The sequence below is a fragment of the Buteo buteo genome, chromosome 8, assembly GCF_964188355.1.
Source record: "Buteo buteo chromosome 8, bButBut1.hap1.1, whole genome shotgun sequence".
In the NCBI taxonomy this organism is placed as follows: Eukaryota; Metazoa; Chordata; class Aves; order Accipitriformes; family Accipitridae; genus Buteo; species Buteo buteo.
Window position 1 is genome coordinate 28,825,276 of NC_134178.1, and position 13,046 is coordinate 28,838,321.

The following is a 13,046-nucleotide window of genomic DNA, read 5'->3' on the forward strand; positions in this document are numbered from 1 at the left end:
TTTTGGTTTTGATAGCTCAGAGCTAGTTAAGCACTGTAACTCAAGCACATAACTATTTCACAGGTATGTTAGGGACAACAACAAAACAATGGAGTATTCTTTATTTTGGGGTCTTTGTGGCTTTTCTTTTTCCTTGCCAAAAATTAATCAAGCAGCTTGATCTGTTTTTCAAGTCTGTCAATAACATTACCACTCTTAATGCAACAAACCCTCCCCCCTTGCCCGTTTCTTTGCTGTCTAGCAAAATGCCTAAATATATTTGGTTTGGGTTTCCATCAGTACCACAGCAAATGATACCTTCCCACAGAGTAAGCTCCCCAACACAGTAAACTTTGTTTGCATCATTTGCGCTGCTGTTCTCAGCCTCACCCCTTTACAGCTCCTGCGGGCTATTTTGGGGTCACCCCAATTGGCAGCTCTGGTAGATTGAGCTGTGCCAGCCCACTCTGAGACTGGCTCAAACTAAAAGTGTGTGTGCCTGACACCAGCTAAAGCAAAAAGCCTGGTCGACTGGCACTGCAAAGGGAATAAAAAGAGTGTATTAGAGAGCAGAGTGGAATCACAGATAATTTCCAGGGCAGATGAAAAAATTGAGAAAACTATTCATATGGCACACTTGGGAAGGGTGGTAAAGAAAAACCCAAACCACAGACCAGAGTTCATATAAACAAAAGGATTAAGGCTTGCCACAATTAAGGCTTCCCACTAAATGAAATAAGAAAGTTTTTAATTAAAAACTCTTTCTGTTAGTCACCCACAGTAAAGTGGGACAAGAAAGAAAAAGATGTATGTAGCATTCGCTACATATCAAGGTGCCACGCTTAGATCACTGGTCGGCCCGGACCAGGGAAAGAGACAGATAACACACACAGTGTGAGCGCCAACTTCCGGCTTTTATTGCGCAGTTAATTCCTTTTATACTAACAAGGGGAGGTGGGGTTACAGGTACATCACAAGGCTGCGACTAATCCTCTAACTTTCCGTGACAACGCGAGATCTTCCGAACGCCGACCCCTACATCTCTCCCCTCCCCATGACGAGTTGGCTTCTATTGTTATGAACAATTCCACACAAAGAAATAACTATATAAAGTGCCATGAGTAGAAACATATCTCTACAACTACTTTAAAACACTCTATCTTAAACACCCGTAAATGTCCCATTTACCCTGGAGAGCAAAAAGCTCCTTTACAGAAATTCACACAAGAGGTAGATTGAAAGTTAAGACTTGGAAAGAGTTACTTCTATTACTCTATAAGGCTTATCGTTGGTGTGCTGATGTTAAGGCTTAATGTCCGAGGCACCTAGATTCCTGGCCGCGAGTTCCGACAGTCAGATCCCATAAAGGCACGTATTGATGGACTCTGAGAGGGATGTCATCCGGATACCCAAGGTGTCATAAACCAGGACAGGATAACAGCAATCTGTAAGAAAACTCAAACACTACGAGGTTAAGGCAGGACGAATCATACGACTAGGAACCCATTTCAGTAGCCCTTCACGTGTTTGTACACAGGCATACCCTCGCTCATGCTATGTTTAATCAAAGTATGCTTAACACACTTTTTACCTAAAGCAAGTTCTACATACACTTACTGGCTTTATCAGTAAGTGGATTCCACACTGACTCACAGCATTCTTTAAGTTCTCAAGGACTTTCCAGTGAAACGCCTCTCTCTCTCTCTTTTTTTTTTTTTTTTTTTTTTTTTTTTAACTCCCCTCCAATGCCTCTGTAAGGTGTCCTGTCCCTCCCTTGCCTGTCTCTGTGGCGCGCTTCTTGATGACTGCCGTATCACACTATCCATCCTCACCTCATCGGAATAACCGGAGTCTATAGCTGCTGGTACCGCGCGCCAGTTTCGGAAGGGCCCAGCCGAAGGATTAACCCGTTCCGGCCCAGGAGCGGCAGATGGCGCAGTTGATGGTGCAGCAAGAATAGGCACAACAAGGCCAGGCCCCGCAGGCAAAGGCGCAGCCAGCACAGGCTCAGTAGGCCCGGCCCGCACAGGCAACGGCTCGGCCCGCACAGGCAACGGCTCGGCCCGCACAGGCAACGGCCCGGCCCTCACAGGCACGGGCCCGACCGCCACAGGCAAAGGCTCAGCCGCCGCAGGCAAAGGCTCAGCCCGCACAGGCACGGGCCCGACCGCCGCAGGCAAAGGCCCGGCCCGCGCAGGCACTGGCGCAGCCTGCGCAGGCAGAGGCTCAGCCTCCACAGGCACTGGCGCAGCCTCCACAGGCAGAGGCTCGGCCGCCACAAGCAAAGGCTCAGCCGCCGCAGGCACTGGCGCAGCCTGCGCAGGCAAAGGCTCAGCCGCCGCAGGCACTGGCGCAGCCTGCGCAGGCAAAGGCTCAGCCGCCACAGGCAAAGGCTCACCCTGCACAGGCAAAGGCTCGGCAGGCACAGAGTCAACCTGCATAGGCTCGGCAGGCAGAAACTCCGCCTGCTCTCCCGGCAAGGGCGCCTGGTTTCCCTCGCCGGGGGGTGGTTCCCCCGCTGCTACAGTTTTTAACTCTCTCAGCTTCTTGAGCTCTCCCTCCGGGGGCGTTCTTTCCTCCCATTCCTTCACCTGACGGTACAAATCCCCCTTAACATCCCCGCCGGGAACCCAGTCCAGGAGGCATTCCCGCAACTCCTTCAGAAGATCCTGCCGTAACACCTCCCATGCCCGCCGCAGAGAGGGCCCATCCAGTCTCGGAGGTACCGTCTCCACCGGAAAAACCCCTATCTCCGCCGCACCCTCTGAGTCCACGCTATCAGTCAGAGAGGAACCGCTCCGCGAGCCCCGCTCCACAACCACCCACTCCGTCTGATCTTGTCCCACCGTCTCTGGGGGCACTATCCCCCGTTGTTTTCGAACCGGCGCTTCATCCGCAAACAGGATAGCTCGCGCCGCCGACCTGCACTCCCTAGCCTTTTGTCCCACCTTAACTACCCCCTCCACCATGTCCCAAGCTCGTAATCGTTCCGCAGCGCCGTGCTCACCCTCGAGCGCCGACTGAAGCAACATCTCCCGAACCACTCCCCAATTTGGGGGACTAAAAACTTCTGTGGGAGAACTCATCCCTCCCCGGCGCAGCACCCATTGGATGCATTCGCCCGTGGGGCCCCTCCTAATCGTTCCTCGGGCACCCACCTCATTAGCCAACCCTTTCAACACCTTAATCACTTGCGCAAGTTCCATCGTCGCCTAGGCAACCGATCACGTCGGGGTCACCACTATGTAGCATTCGCTACATATCAAGGTGCCACGCTTAGATCACTGGTCGGCCCGGACCAGGGAAAGAGACAGATAACACACACAGTGTGAGCGCCAACTTCCGGCTTTTATTGCGCAGTTAATTCCTTTTATACTAACAAGGGGAGGTGGGGTTACAGGTACATCACAAGGCTGCGACTAATCCTCTAACTTTCCGTGACAATGCGAGATCTTCCGAACGCCGACCCCTACAGATGTACTTTGAGACAGGGATAATTCCCTTCAGATGGCCATAGCCACACAACCTCAAAGAACTGTGGCAAGACTGGGCACCACTATTTACAGCGTTGTGGGGTGATGCCTTTAACCTTCTCTTGTCGAACATTGGATGGGCTGTATGCTTTAAACAAAATGAAGTAAATAAGACAGAAAGTCATCAGACTTACTGTTGCAGTGTTATTTGAACACCTCAAGTAATTGCCCTCTGACTCTTCTGGGGTGCCAGCTCCCTGGCTGAAACTGAATAAACAAATGAATAAATGAGTGAATACATGAATACTCATCATTTGGGGTGGGGGAATACAGTAAAATAGCTTAAACCACCTCTCAGAGAAGCTAAAAAGTCACCATTTCTCTCATTGACTGAAGTGGACTAGGAGTTGTCAGTTAAAGCAACAATGTCCAAGGGTGGTCACCAAATCCAAGAAGTGCATCCAAGCCTTAAACCTCTCAAATGTGACCACAATAGTTTTTGTGATTACATCTGCAATGCTACATTGCTAATGTCTTGAGTCTTCAAAACTGTTCTGTTTAGGATCCTGTACTCCAACTGGAGTCAGACACATTAATAGCACTGTTTTGCTTTTGCTTAAATCTTCATGCTTTTAACAAATTAATCCTCTTAACAACCCTGTCGGGTAGATAGGCAAAAACCTTTCTTGTCTGTAAAACTGAGCTAAGAAGTGCCTTGCCTAAGGACATGCAGTTAGGACTGGGCAAAACAGGGTTAAAATTCAGTTAACATTGGCTCTCATTTGTGCTCCAACAACTAGACTACACTGTTCAGGTTGTGCCAAGTATTAACATGAAATAGAAACACAAGAGAAAAAAACCTAAGAAAGATAAACTTTTTTCATTAATGTTATCACCAATAGTAGAGATGAAACACCTTACAAAGTATGTATTTTCCTGTCTATTCCTTGCATTGTGGGGAAAATGATTTTGAGGCAAAAACCCCAAGATTTTGAATAAAATCAGACACCTCTTTTAAAGGATGCAAACGCACAGAGTAGAAATGTAAAAAAAAAAGTATGCAAAAACAGGTAATGAAACTAATTATGAATTATTTTGTTCATTATATGTCTGTTGTGTTTCCTAATGAGAAGATTTGATACCCTTCGCTTTTATAAATTACCGTGACATGTAACCATTGTCAAATATGTTTGGTTTAACCATATTTTAAAATATTTTTTCTAAAATAATTCATTCTAGCAAGTAAATATTGCTTACCTATAATGTACAATCTCTCTCCAGTTATTATGACTTGAGACAGGGAGCCAGTACCTTGTATCATTCGGTACGTAGCATAACTACTTTTTTTTTTTTTTAAGCCATTTCATTTTTGAGCATTCTGAAATATCTTAAAATGTTGTATGAGTTGAACATTATTCTCATGATAATTGTAGCAAAATTACGTATGTGAGTTAGGTTTACAAGATCGTCTTTTAAGCCTTGAAAGAGTGGTGACAGGACAGAATTTATTATTCCTATCTCAGCCTGTCATATCTGTAATAAAGGAAACAAGAGAAGACATACTCAAGCCTTTGTGAATAAAAAAGTGTCTTATCAAACACTCATTGATACAATTTCCATTCTCATATAATCCCTAAAGATATTAAAAAAGGAGAAAGAAAACCCCTAGAAAATACCCAATGTAGCTTCTTCACACCATACTATACCATGCTACAAGATTCTCTATTTGTGCAAGCTTGCAGTTGAAGTGAACAGCTTTCCCAGGCTGCACTATTTGCAAACTTGTTTCCACAACAAGTCTTGTTTTCAATACAGCAGAAACACATGACAATTTACATCCATGGTCTTTCTACTTAAAGTATATCTGTAACTAGCCAGACATTGCAACTTTTCCAGATATAATTTCAGGACAAAGTCCCATTTTCAGATAAAGAACAAGAAATTACTCTAACCAGATTACTTGAGCAAAATGAAGAAACCCTATTTATTTAAAGATATATGCTCCGAGATCTGGACTACCAAAGAACTTTTCTAAGTTATGACTTAATAGGTAGAGCAGATGTTAAGACCTAACAGGATGCTCATATTTCTACCAAGTATTTTCTGTATAGTAAAGGCAAAATCATCCACTACGACTATGCGTGAGCAGACCAAGTCCCTGGGCATGCACAGCAAGCAAGATGCTTCTAGGACATGCCAGAAGTACCGCACACATGCTGCACAGGCTGTTTGTGGATGCACACACATGTGAATCCTGGTTTCAGACTCGTTACTTTTGTTTCTGATCGTGGGATGCCCAGCAGCTCCTTCAGAGCGACTTTTCCAACCAGACTGCCAAGCATCTGAGAATTGCAGCAGGTAGCGAAGGTAGACTTTTTTCTGTCTAGAGAAAAACTTTCTGGGATGAAAAAAGAAGAACATGTGTGGGGAAACCCAAGCATATGGTAGCCCTAATAACTATTTATGGTTGTAAATGTTTATGGTGCTTATCACATGGCTATCACTTCCATAAAAGTGTGTGTCTAAGTATGTATAGTGCTAGATTCCTGTACAGTACAGTACACTGAACATAAATAACTACTGAAGTTACGGCACTTGTTAAACAGGCAGTCTAGCAGCATGTTCAGTGTTTTCTCTAAGTAGCGGAGCAGCAATTTCCAGATTAAATCACATTTGTTTATAGTTGCTTTACATTGAATATTTCTTCAAATAACTCTTAAATGTGAAATAAGACTATCTTTTTCTACCTAATTTCGTAAATGTCAGTTAATTCTCTACAAATATCTTTGAAATATTGTTTTCATATCTTTATTAAGCTTATTATTGTATTCTCAGTTTTCCACTTTATTTTTTAGGATTACCTTGGCATACATTATTGTTGTAAAATGCAATAACATCTAGTATAAAAACCTGGAAACAACCTTCTTTTTATGCATCTCAGAGCAGCCACATTTGGACTTTCAGCAGAAATGTGTAAAAGTTTCAATACAGTCTTGCAACAGACTCATTTAGTGCTGCCTTTATATGCTACCAAAATGCACCATCACACTACTTTTTAGGAAAAGCTGCAAAAGGGAGAGAGAATCCACAAAAGGAATCAAAACACATGCTAGTTTTCAAATGTCCTTTATAGGTCAATATTTAATTATGGAATTGATATGGCTGCAAAATAATCTGCTCAGTCCACCCTCCATTTAGGGTCAAAGGTAAAAGAAGATACTTTAGCCTTAGAAGTTTCCTGGATCAAGAAAAGAAATTGAGATCAGATGTACTGTTTTGGACAGAGTTATCTCTTTGTTATGCTTAGGCTTGTTTTTCAAAAATATCCATCCGTAATTCTAATAGATGGTGTATGAAAATTTCTGTAAATGAATTTTCATATTGTAACACTTAGAATTGAAATGTCAAATTTTTGGTGTCTGAATCTTGGTGTGAAAACCTGTTTCCCAGCCAGGTGTCATGGGGTTCACAGGTACCAAAGGGAAGGCTGTGGCTGCTGGAAGAGCCTGTGCTCTGCTGAGCTGGTTTTGGAGCAAATGACCCAGAAAACCACCCTCACCACTAGGCTACAAAGACAATAACAGCCTGTCTTCCCCTCTGGTCTGGATTTCTTGAATTATTTTCTGCAAAATTACAGGCTTATTGAGAACATTTTTTCCCCAAATAACTTTCTGATTAGATATAATTAGGCTGCCCCATTCAGATAAAGGTGGGAAAGGAAAGGAGAATCAGATGGCAGATCAAATCCACAAACCTATTCTGAGAAATACAGGTTGGAGAAATGGGCTCACAGGAACCTCATGAACTGCAGCAAGTAGAAGTCCAAAGTCCTGCATCAGAGGAGGAACCACCTCATGCACCGGTATATGCTGGGGGCTGACCAGCTGGAAAGCAGCTTGCAAGAAAATGACCTGGTGGACACCAAGTTGGACATGACCCAGCAACGTGCACCAGCAAAGGCCAACAACATCCTGGGCTGCATTAGGAGGAGTGTTGCCAGCAAGTTGAGAGGGGTGATCCTTCCCCTCTGCTCATCACTTGCAAGGCCACACCTGGAGTGCTGGGTCCAGTGCTGGGCTCCTCAGTACAAGAGAGAGATGAACATACTGGAAAGTCCAGTGCCTCTAAAATGACTGAAGCATCTCTCCTATGAGGAAAGGCTGAGAGAGCTGGGGCTGTCCAGCCTGGAGAAGAGAAGGTGCAAGGGGGGGTCTCATCAATGTATATAAATGCCAGAAGGGAGGGTGCAAACAAACAGGATCCAGGCTTTGTCCAGTGGTGCCCAGTGACAGGACATGAAGCATTGGGCACATTCAAATGTCCATCTGAACATAAGGAAAAACTTCATTTCACTCTTCACCCCCTAAATGTTTTGCTGGAGGATGATGTGGGTTTGAACCCCCTAAAAGAAAGATGGGAATTCAATGTGGGCTGAATCTTTGACTAGAGAGCCAACTATGAAAAACAACATATAAAAAGATGAAGACTTTTTGTGTACCTTGCTGAGTGGAAGTGGCTCTGCTTAACTTAAATCCCAGTCTGGTAGATGTATGGTTGACTTACTCTGAATATTGTTCCTGGATTAAATTCTCAGAGAAGATATGCAATTGAACACATGCTTTAAGGACCTAGCTGGGTCTAGCAATGAAAGAAGTGGTGTGCTCTTGGGCCCTGCATTGATAATTTTTGTGACCACACTCTGACATATTTCTGGGAACAAGCAGCAGTAATAAGTACTAAAGTAAATTTCCTAGGAAACCTACTGAGACACTCTTTGTTCTTTGAAAGAAAAATACCACTGTAGGTGCCTAAAAATCATCTGATTCTCAGTCATTCCACCTTGAGAAACATGCATTGCAGAATAAGGGACCTACTTTTTACTGCTTTTGCATTTCTTCAATTAGTGTGGACAAATGCCCTATCACAGTATAAAACATCAAAAATAAGAAAATCATTTGTGGGCTGTGGTTTTGGTTTTGGGGGTTTGATTTGGTTTTGTAGGGTTTTTTTATTTGTCTGAGTTCAGAGGCAGAAGGTTCTCTGAAAAGGTTTGTAAGAAGCTCTTGCTGCTTCAAGCACTTAGCTGTGAAATCACTTAATATCTGAGAAAGATGTGCTTGTAATGTAATGCAGCAAATGAAAAAGCAACTGCAGATGTAGAGGAGATTAGAAGAGCAGATTAATTTCACAATTTCATAGAGTCAGTTTCCAGCAGATAAGTTAAAAAACTCTTCTTCTAAATTATTGGTATCAGCTGATAAAGAAAACACATGAAAATAGAGGATGGATCACATTGCTATATATATCTTGTAAATACAAAGGTGTCCACTTCATAGATCTACAATAGCATATAGATTATATCTGTAAAGAAATTAAATTTCACCCTTTCTAATTAAAGGGTATTTTAGAAAGGGTCATATAAAAGTAGGAAAGGAAAGACAAATAACACTGCACACAAAATTTAGAAATGTAATCTGGGATATAATTTTCCTCCCTTTTCCCCATTGTTTTGCTTAATTAAAGGCTATTTTCTATTAAAAAAAACCCCAACCCACACACTAAAAAACCCAACAAAAAAACAACCAACATTGTGGAGGTAGGGAGGGAAAAGATTTCTAACAGTCTTTCTGTTCATTAAAAAAAAATTATTGAGTAAAATTTAAAAGGTCATATGGAAAATATATCATGAACAGACATCGAAGCTTGCAGAAAGAAAGAAAAAGAAATCTTTCCTTCCATTTCTGTTCCACAGAATTTGACTTCACACAAATGCAAAAATACAATTAACCTCAGACGCCTGCAAACAGCATTGGAAATACAGAAAGGACCTGTTTATTTGTCAGTATTCTATATAAAAATACATATATTTTCAACAATATAGTGCTAAGTACTTTCCTGCAAAGTACTGAGGTTAGAAATTTCCTTGAAATGATCTGTATGTCCTAACACTTCATCAGTGAAAATTTTCCTCTGATTAAACAGTTATTCTTTTAACACAGACCTGACATCTCCCAAGCTAGGAAGCCTTAGAAGGTCACAGATTCTGCCTCCATAGGAGGCCGAGCTGTTTAGCAGAAAGTATGACCTACTGTGGCAACCAATGACCTAGTAAAAAGACAAACACTACTGTGCTGTAAAGTGGTGGAGCCAGCTGAGAAATAGAGAGCTCAGTAATGAACTGCCTTCCTCCTACAGAGATCAAATCATGTTAAGTGATGCTATTAAAATAAATCACATTTTAAATGTCTTTACCTGAGACACTAACAACTTAAATTAGTAAACCACAAAAATATCTATTTTATTCTTCAACATATATGAACACAATTATTTGTTCTTTGCAGTAGACTAAAGTCCAAACTTTCAAATCAACACCTGCTCAGGAAAATATTTAAAATATGTATATAAGCCAAAGGAGCTTAAGGATGAGTTTTAAGGTTTTTCCACATAAATAAAGAACTTGGAGAACTATCCACTAATTTCAATGTACTCTGACTCATGACCTCAACTTGATAATTTCATTTTTTAATTAATATTGCCCAATAGTACCCAGTTTAAAAAGCTGAAAATAAAATGCCAATGGAAAACATACACTTTATTGTATCATTCTGTTGGATAGTAAGTTATAGAAAGTTCTCATTAGAAGTTAAAAAAAACCAAAAACAAAGCAATCACTTAACACAATTGTAAAAGGCCATATTTTGCATACGATTTCACAAAATTCTGTACATAGTTTTATCAGATAATTTGGACACATAAACCAAGAGTATTTACTTCTCTAAGTTTCAGGTCTGTTCATCATTATGGTAATTGGAAGCTACTCTTTTGCATATAATACAAATACGTGAGCTTAATTCTCGGAGGGAATCCTTACAGCACCCTCACTATTAGCGGGACTGTAACCATTTGCACTACTAACAGCCCTTTAAAATACGTAAACCATATAATACCTTGTTTAAATTTCTGAGACATGGACAATATTTTATGGCATTATTTTAAAGATAAACCTGGTCATCATCCGCCTAAAGAAGAAAGCTATAGGAAATAAAAGTCATTAAGTGACATTGACTACATTTCAGCAGTGCTATGTTCTTTCATCAAAGCAAGTTCATCTGGCTGTGGGTTTAAAAAGAAGAACAAAAATAACACACCAACAAGGTATAGTAGCAATCACTCATCAAGAAATTAGAATACTTATGCAACCATTACATTCACATGAAATTACTGAGAAAGGTAGAAATACCAGTCAACATAGCAGGTGACACACTATGGAGTGCTGCAGAGAGCAGTGATGAGCTGCTGTGATAGAGTCAGACATGATGGATTAAAAGAAAGGCCTTAGAATGGCATTCAGCTCATAGAGCCAAATATAATTTAATCAAATTATTTTCAGCAGAATGAATCTTCTGCTATAGGCTGAGCTCAGGATTCCCTTTAAAAATACAGTTCTAGAGCTGAAGTTGAGGTGTTTCCCAGGAAAAACTACAAATAGACTGTTTATTCAGTAACTGATCCTTCCTGTGTTGGTAGACCAGCAATAAAATTCAATAGAACAGCATCTGCAAGGCTACCAAACTGTTGAAAAATATAAGAAAAAGCTATCTTTAGAAAGCTTCTTCTAAGGCTGGAAATAAATTACAAAGTAAACATTTCCTGCTACAAAGAAAATTCTGCATTTGGGTTTCACATTGATTTTTGGGTTCTAGGAAAATATGTATATGAGTTAAAAGAGCAGATGTCCCAAACCTCAGCCAGAGGAGGAAGTTTTTGTCACACAGCTTTTTAACACATTCTAATAAAACTTTTCACAGATCATATTTTACAATCATTTCTAACCACATATACCTACAAAAAAGTAGGCAGGCAGTGTTCTCCTACAAGGCTAACCATCTGAGAGAAAAAGTGTTCTGATTGCTTTATTATGTTTTATTTCAAACTAATGCCATAAATCTGGAGTTCAAACTGTTTGTGACATCCTGCATCTTCCAAGAAGAGAAACTACTGTATTTTCTTACTGTTACTGATGTTACAAGAGAAATTTTTATAATGCTTTGTGTCTGAAATAGGTACTTTCTGCCCAGTTATTTGATTTGTAGCTACACAATCTAATCCTCCTCTGACTTGAGCTAGCGTAAATTTCCCAGCCAAAATCAAGATTTACACTCACATGAAGGGGTAAGACTTACTAATGAATTAAACCTCACAGCAACCCGGTAGGACAGCTAATTATTATTATCACCAAACTTGTCAGATCTAATACTTCCTTCGGAATAATCAACTCTATCAGGTTTGCTGCCTGCTCCTTTCAGACATTTTCAGTGCAGCGCCTGTGCACAGCTGCTCTTAGTGTGCACCAAGTCATCCACTGACCAGCTACACATGGCACGCGGGAACCTGAAGAAGTACTGACATGTCCTCGTGATGAAAAGAGACCCATTAGAAGTCCCAGTCCCAAGCTACAAATTTATATGGCAGGCTGCAAACACTCTTGATCATGTAAATCAGCTGTCTGCCAAACAAATAAGCTATATGCAGACATGAAGCAACATGATCCAAGCTGAATTCAGCACCTTGTTTAATGGTTGTGATGCATAATAAATATACATGATTTACCAGAGGATACAAAGAATGAAATCCTCAATCACTGACTCAATCTTTGGGCTAAGGGTAGGACTATCTCTCCTAATGTACACAAAATCTACAATAAGAGGGAAAATAAACTGTGAGATGGTATAGAAAATACTCAAGTGTTCCTTGGCTCATTGCTATCTGAGGATTAGATTATTTAATGACAAATTAACTATGCTTCCCTGTTACAGGAAAACTACTTGTTAGGCCATGTATCACAAACTTAGAAAGGCAAATAGGAAAAACAAGAAATCAATTTCTAGTCCCTGTGGTGATATATTCTACATGTGAACTGTGTAACGCCTGGGGAGCACAGATTCTATCCTTACATAGAAAATTTCTGGCTTGTCTTAGCTTTTTGAAATGTCTTTTTAGTTCAGACTTTCTTCTGAGAATATGCCTTGCTGTGAGAATACCATGCTCCCATTTGTATTACTAAATACGAAATCCATCTCTCACACAGAAAATTATTATTAGCAGAAGCAGATAGAAGTTCAAAAAGTTTGAAGGGATGGAAAAACTCCCTTACCTTTTCCATCAACAACTCATTCAAAGTTTAAAAAGTAGCAAGGCCTGTAAACTATCAATTTTTTATTATAACTAAAGAAAAATCCAAGTACACTATTATAAGTGTTCAGTAACTTGAGATACTACTGTTCTACCTTAGACTTTTGGGAATCAATGAAAGAGTGAATTAGGATTAGATGAGAGATATCTGCTACCAGCTTCTCCCCAAATATCATATAGTATAAAGAAAGAGGAAGTGAGAAGATGAACTTGTGCTCTTGTATTTCTGTGTCCAAATGTCATACACTATTGATTCATTTCCTTGAGGACCAACCAAGTCAACCCAAGTATGAAGAAGCAAAGTCTATTTATATATATATTTATATATAGCTTAGGCACAGCCTTTGTAGATATAGACCAATATTCCACCTAAATATTAAGCAGCTGTGGTGACAACATGTT

General features: G+C 40.7%; 1 long non-coding RNA gene across 1 annotated transcript; it reads right to left on the bottom strand.

Annotated features, from left to right (window-relative positions):
• Positions 1-874: 874 nt before the first annotated feature.
• LOC142034032 (uncharacterized) lies at positions 875-2,023 on the bottom strand. Its single transcript, XR_012651435.1, has 2 exons — positions 1,812-2,023; positions 875-1,424 (listed from the first exon to the last, which is right to left on the bottom strand). It is a non-coding gene; the product is annotated as an uncharacterized LOC142034032 (long non-coding RNA).
• Positions 2,024-13,046: the final 11,023 nt, after the last annotated feature.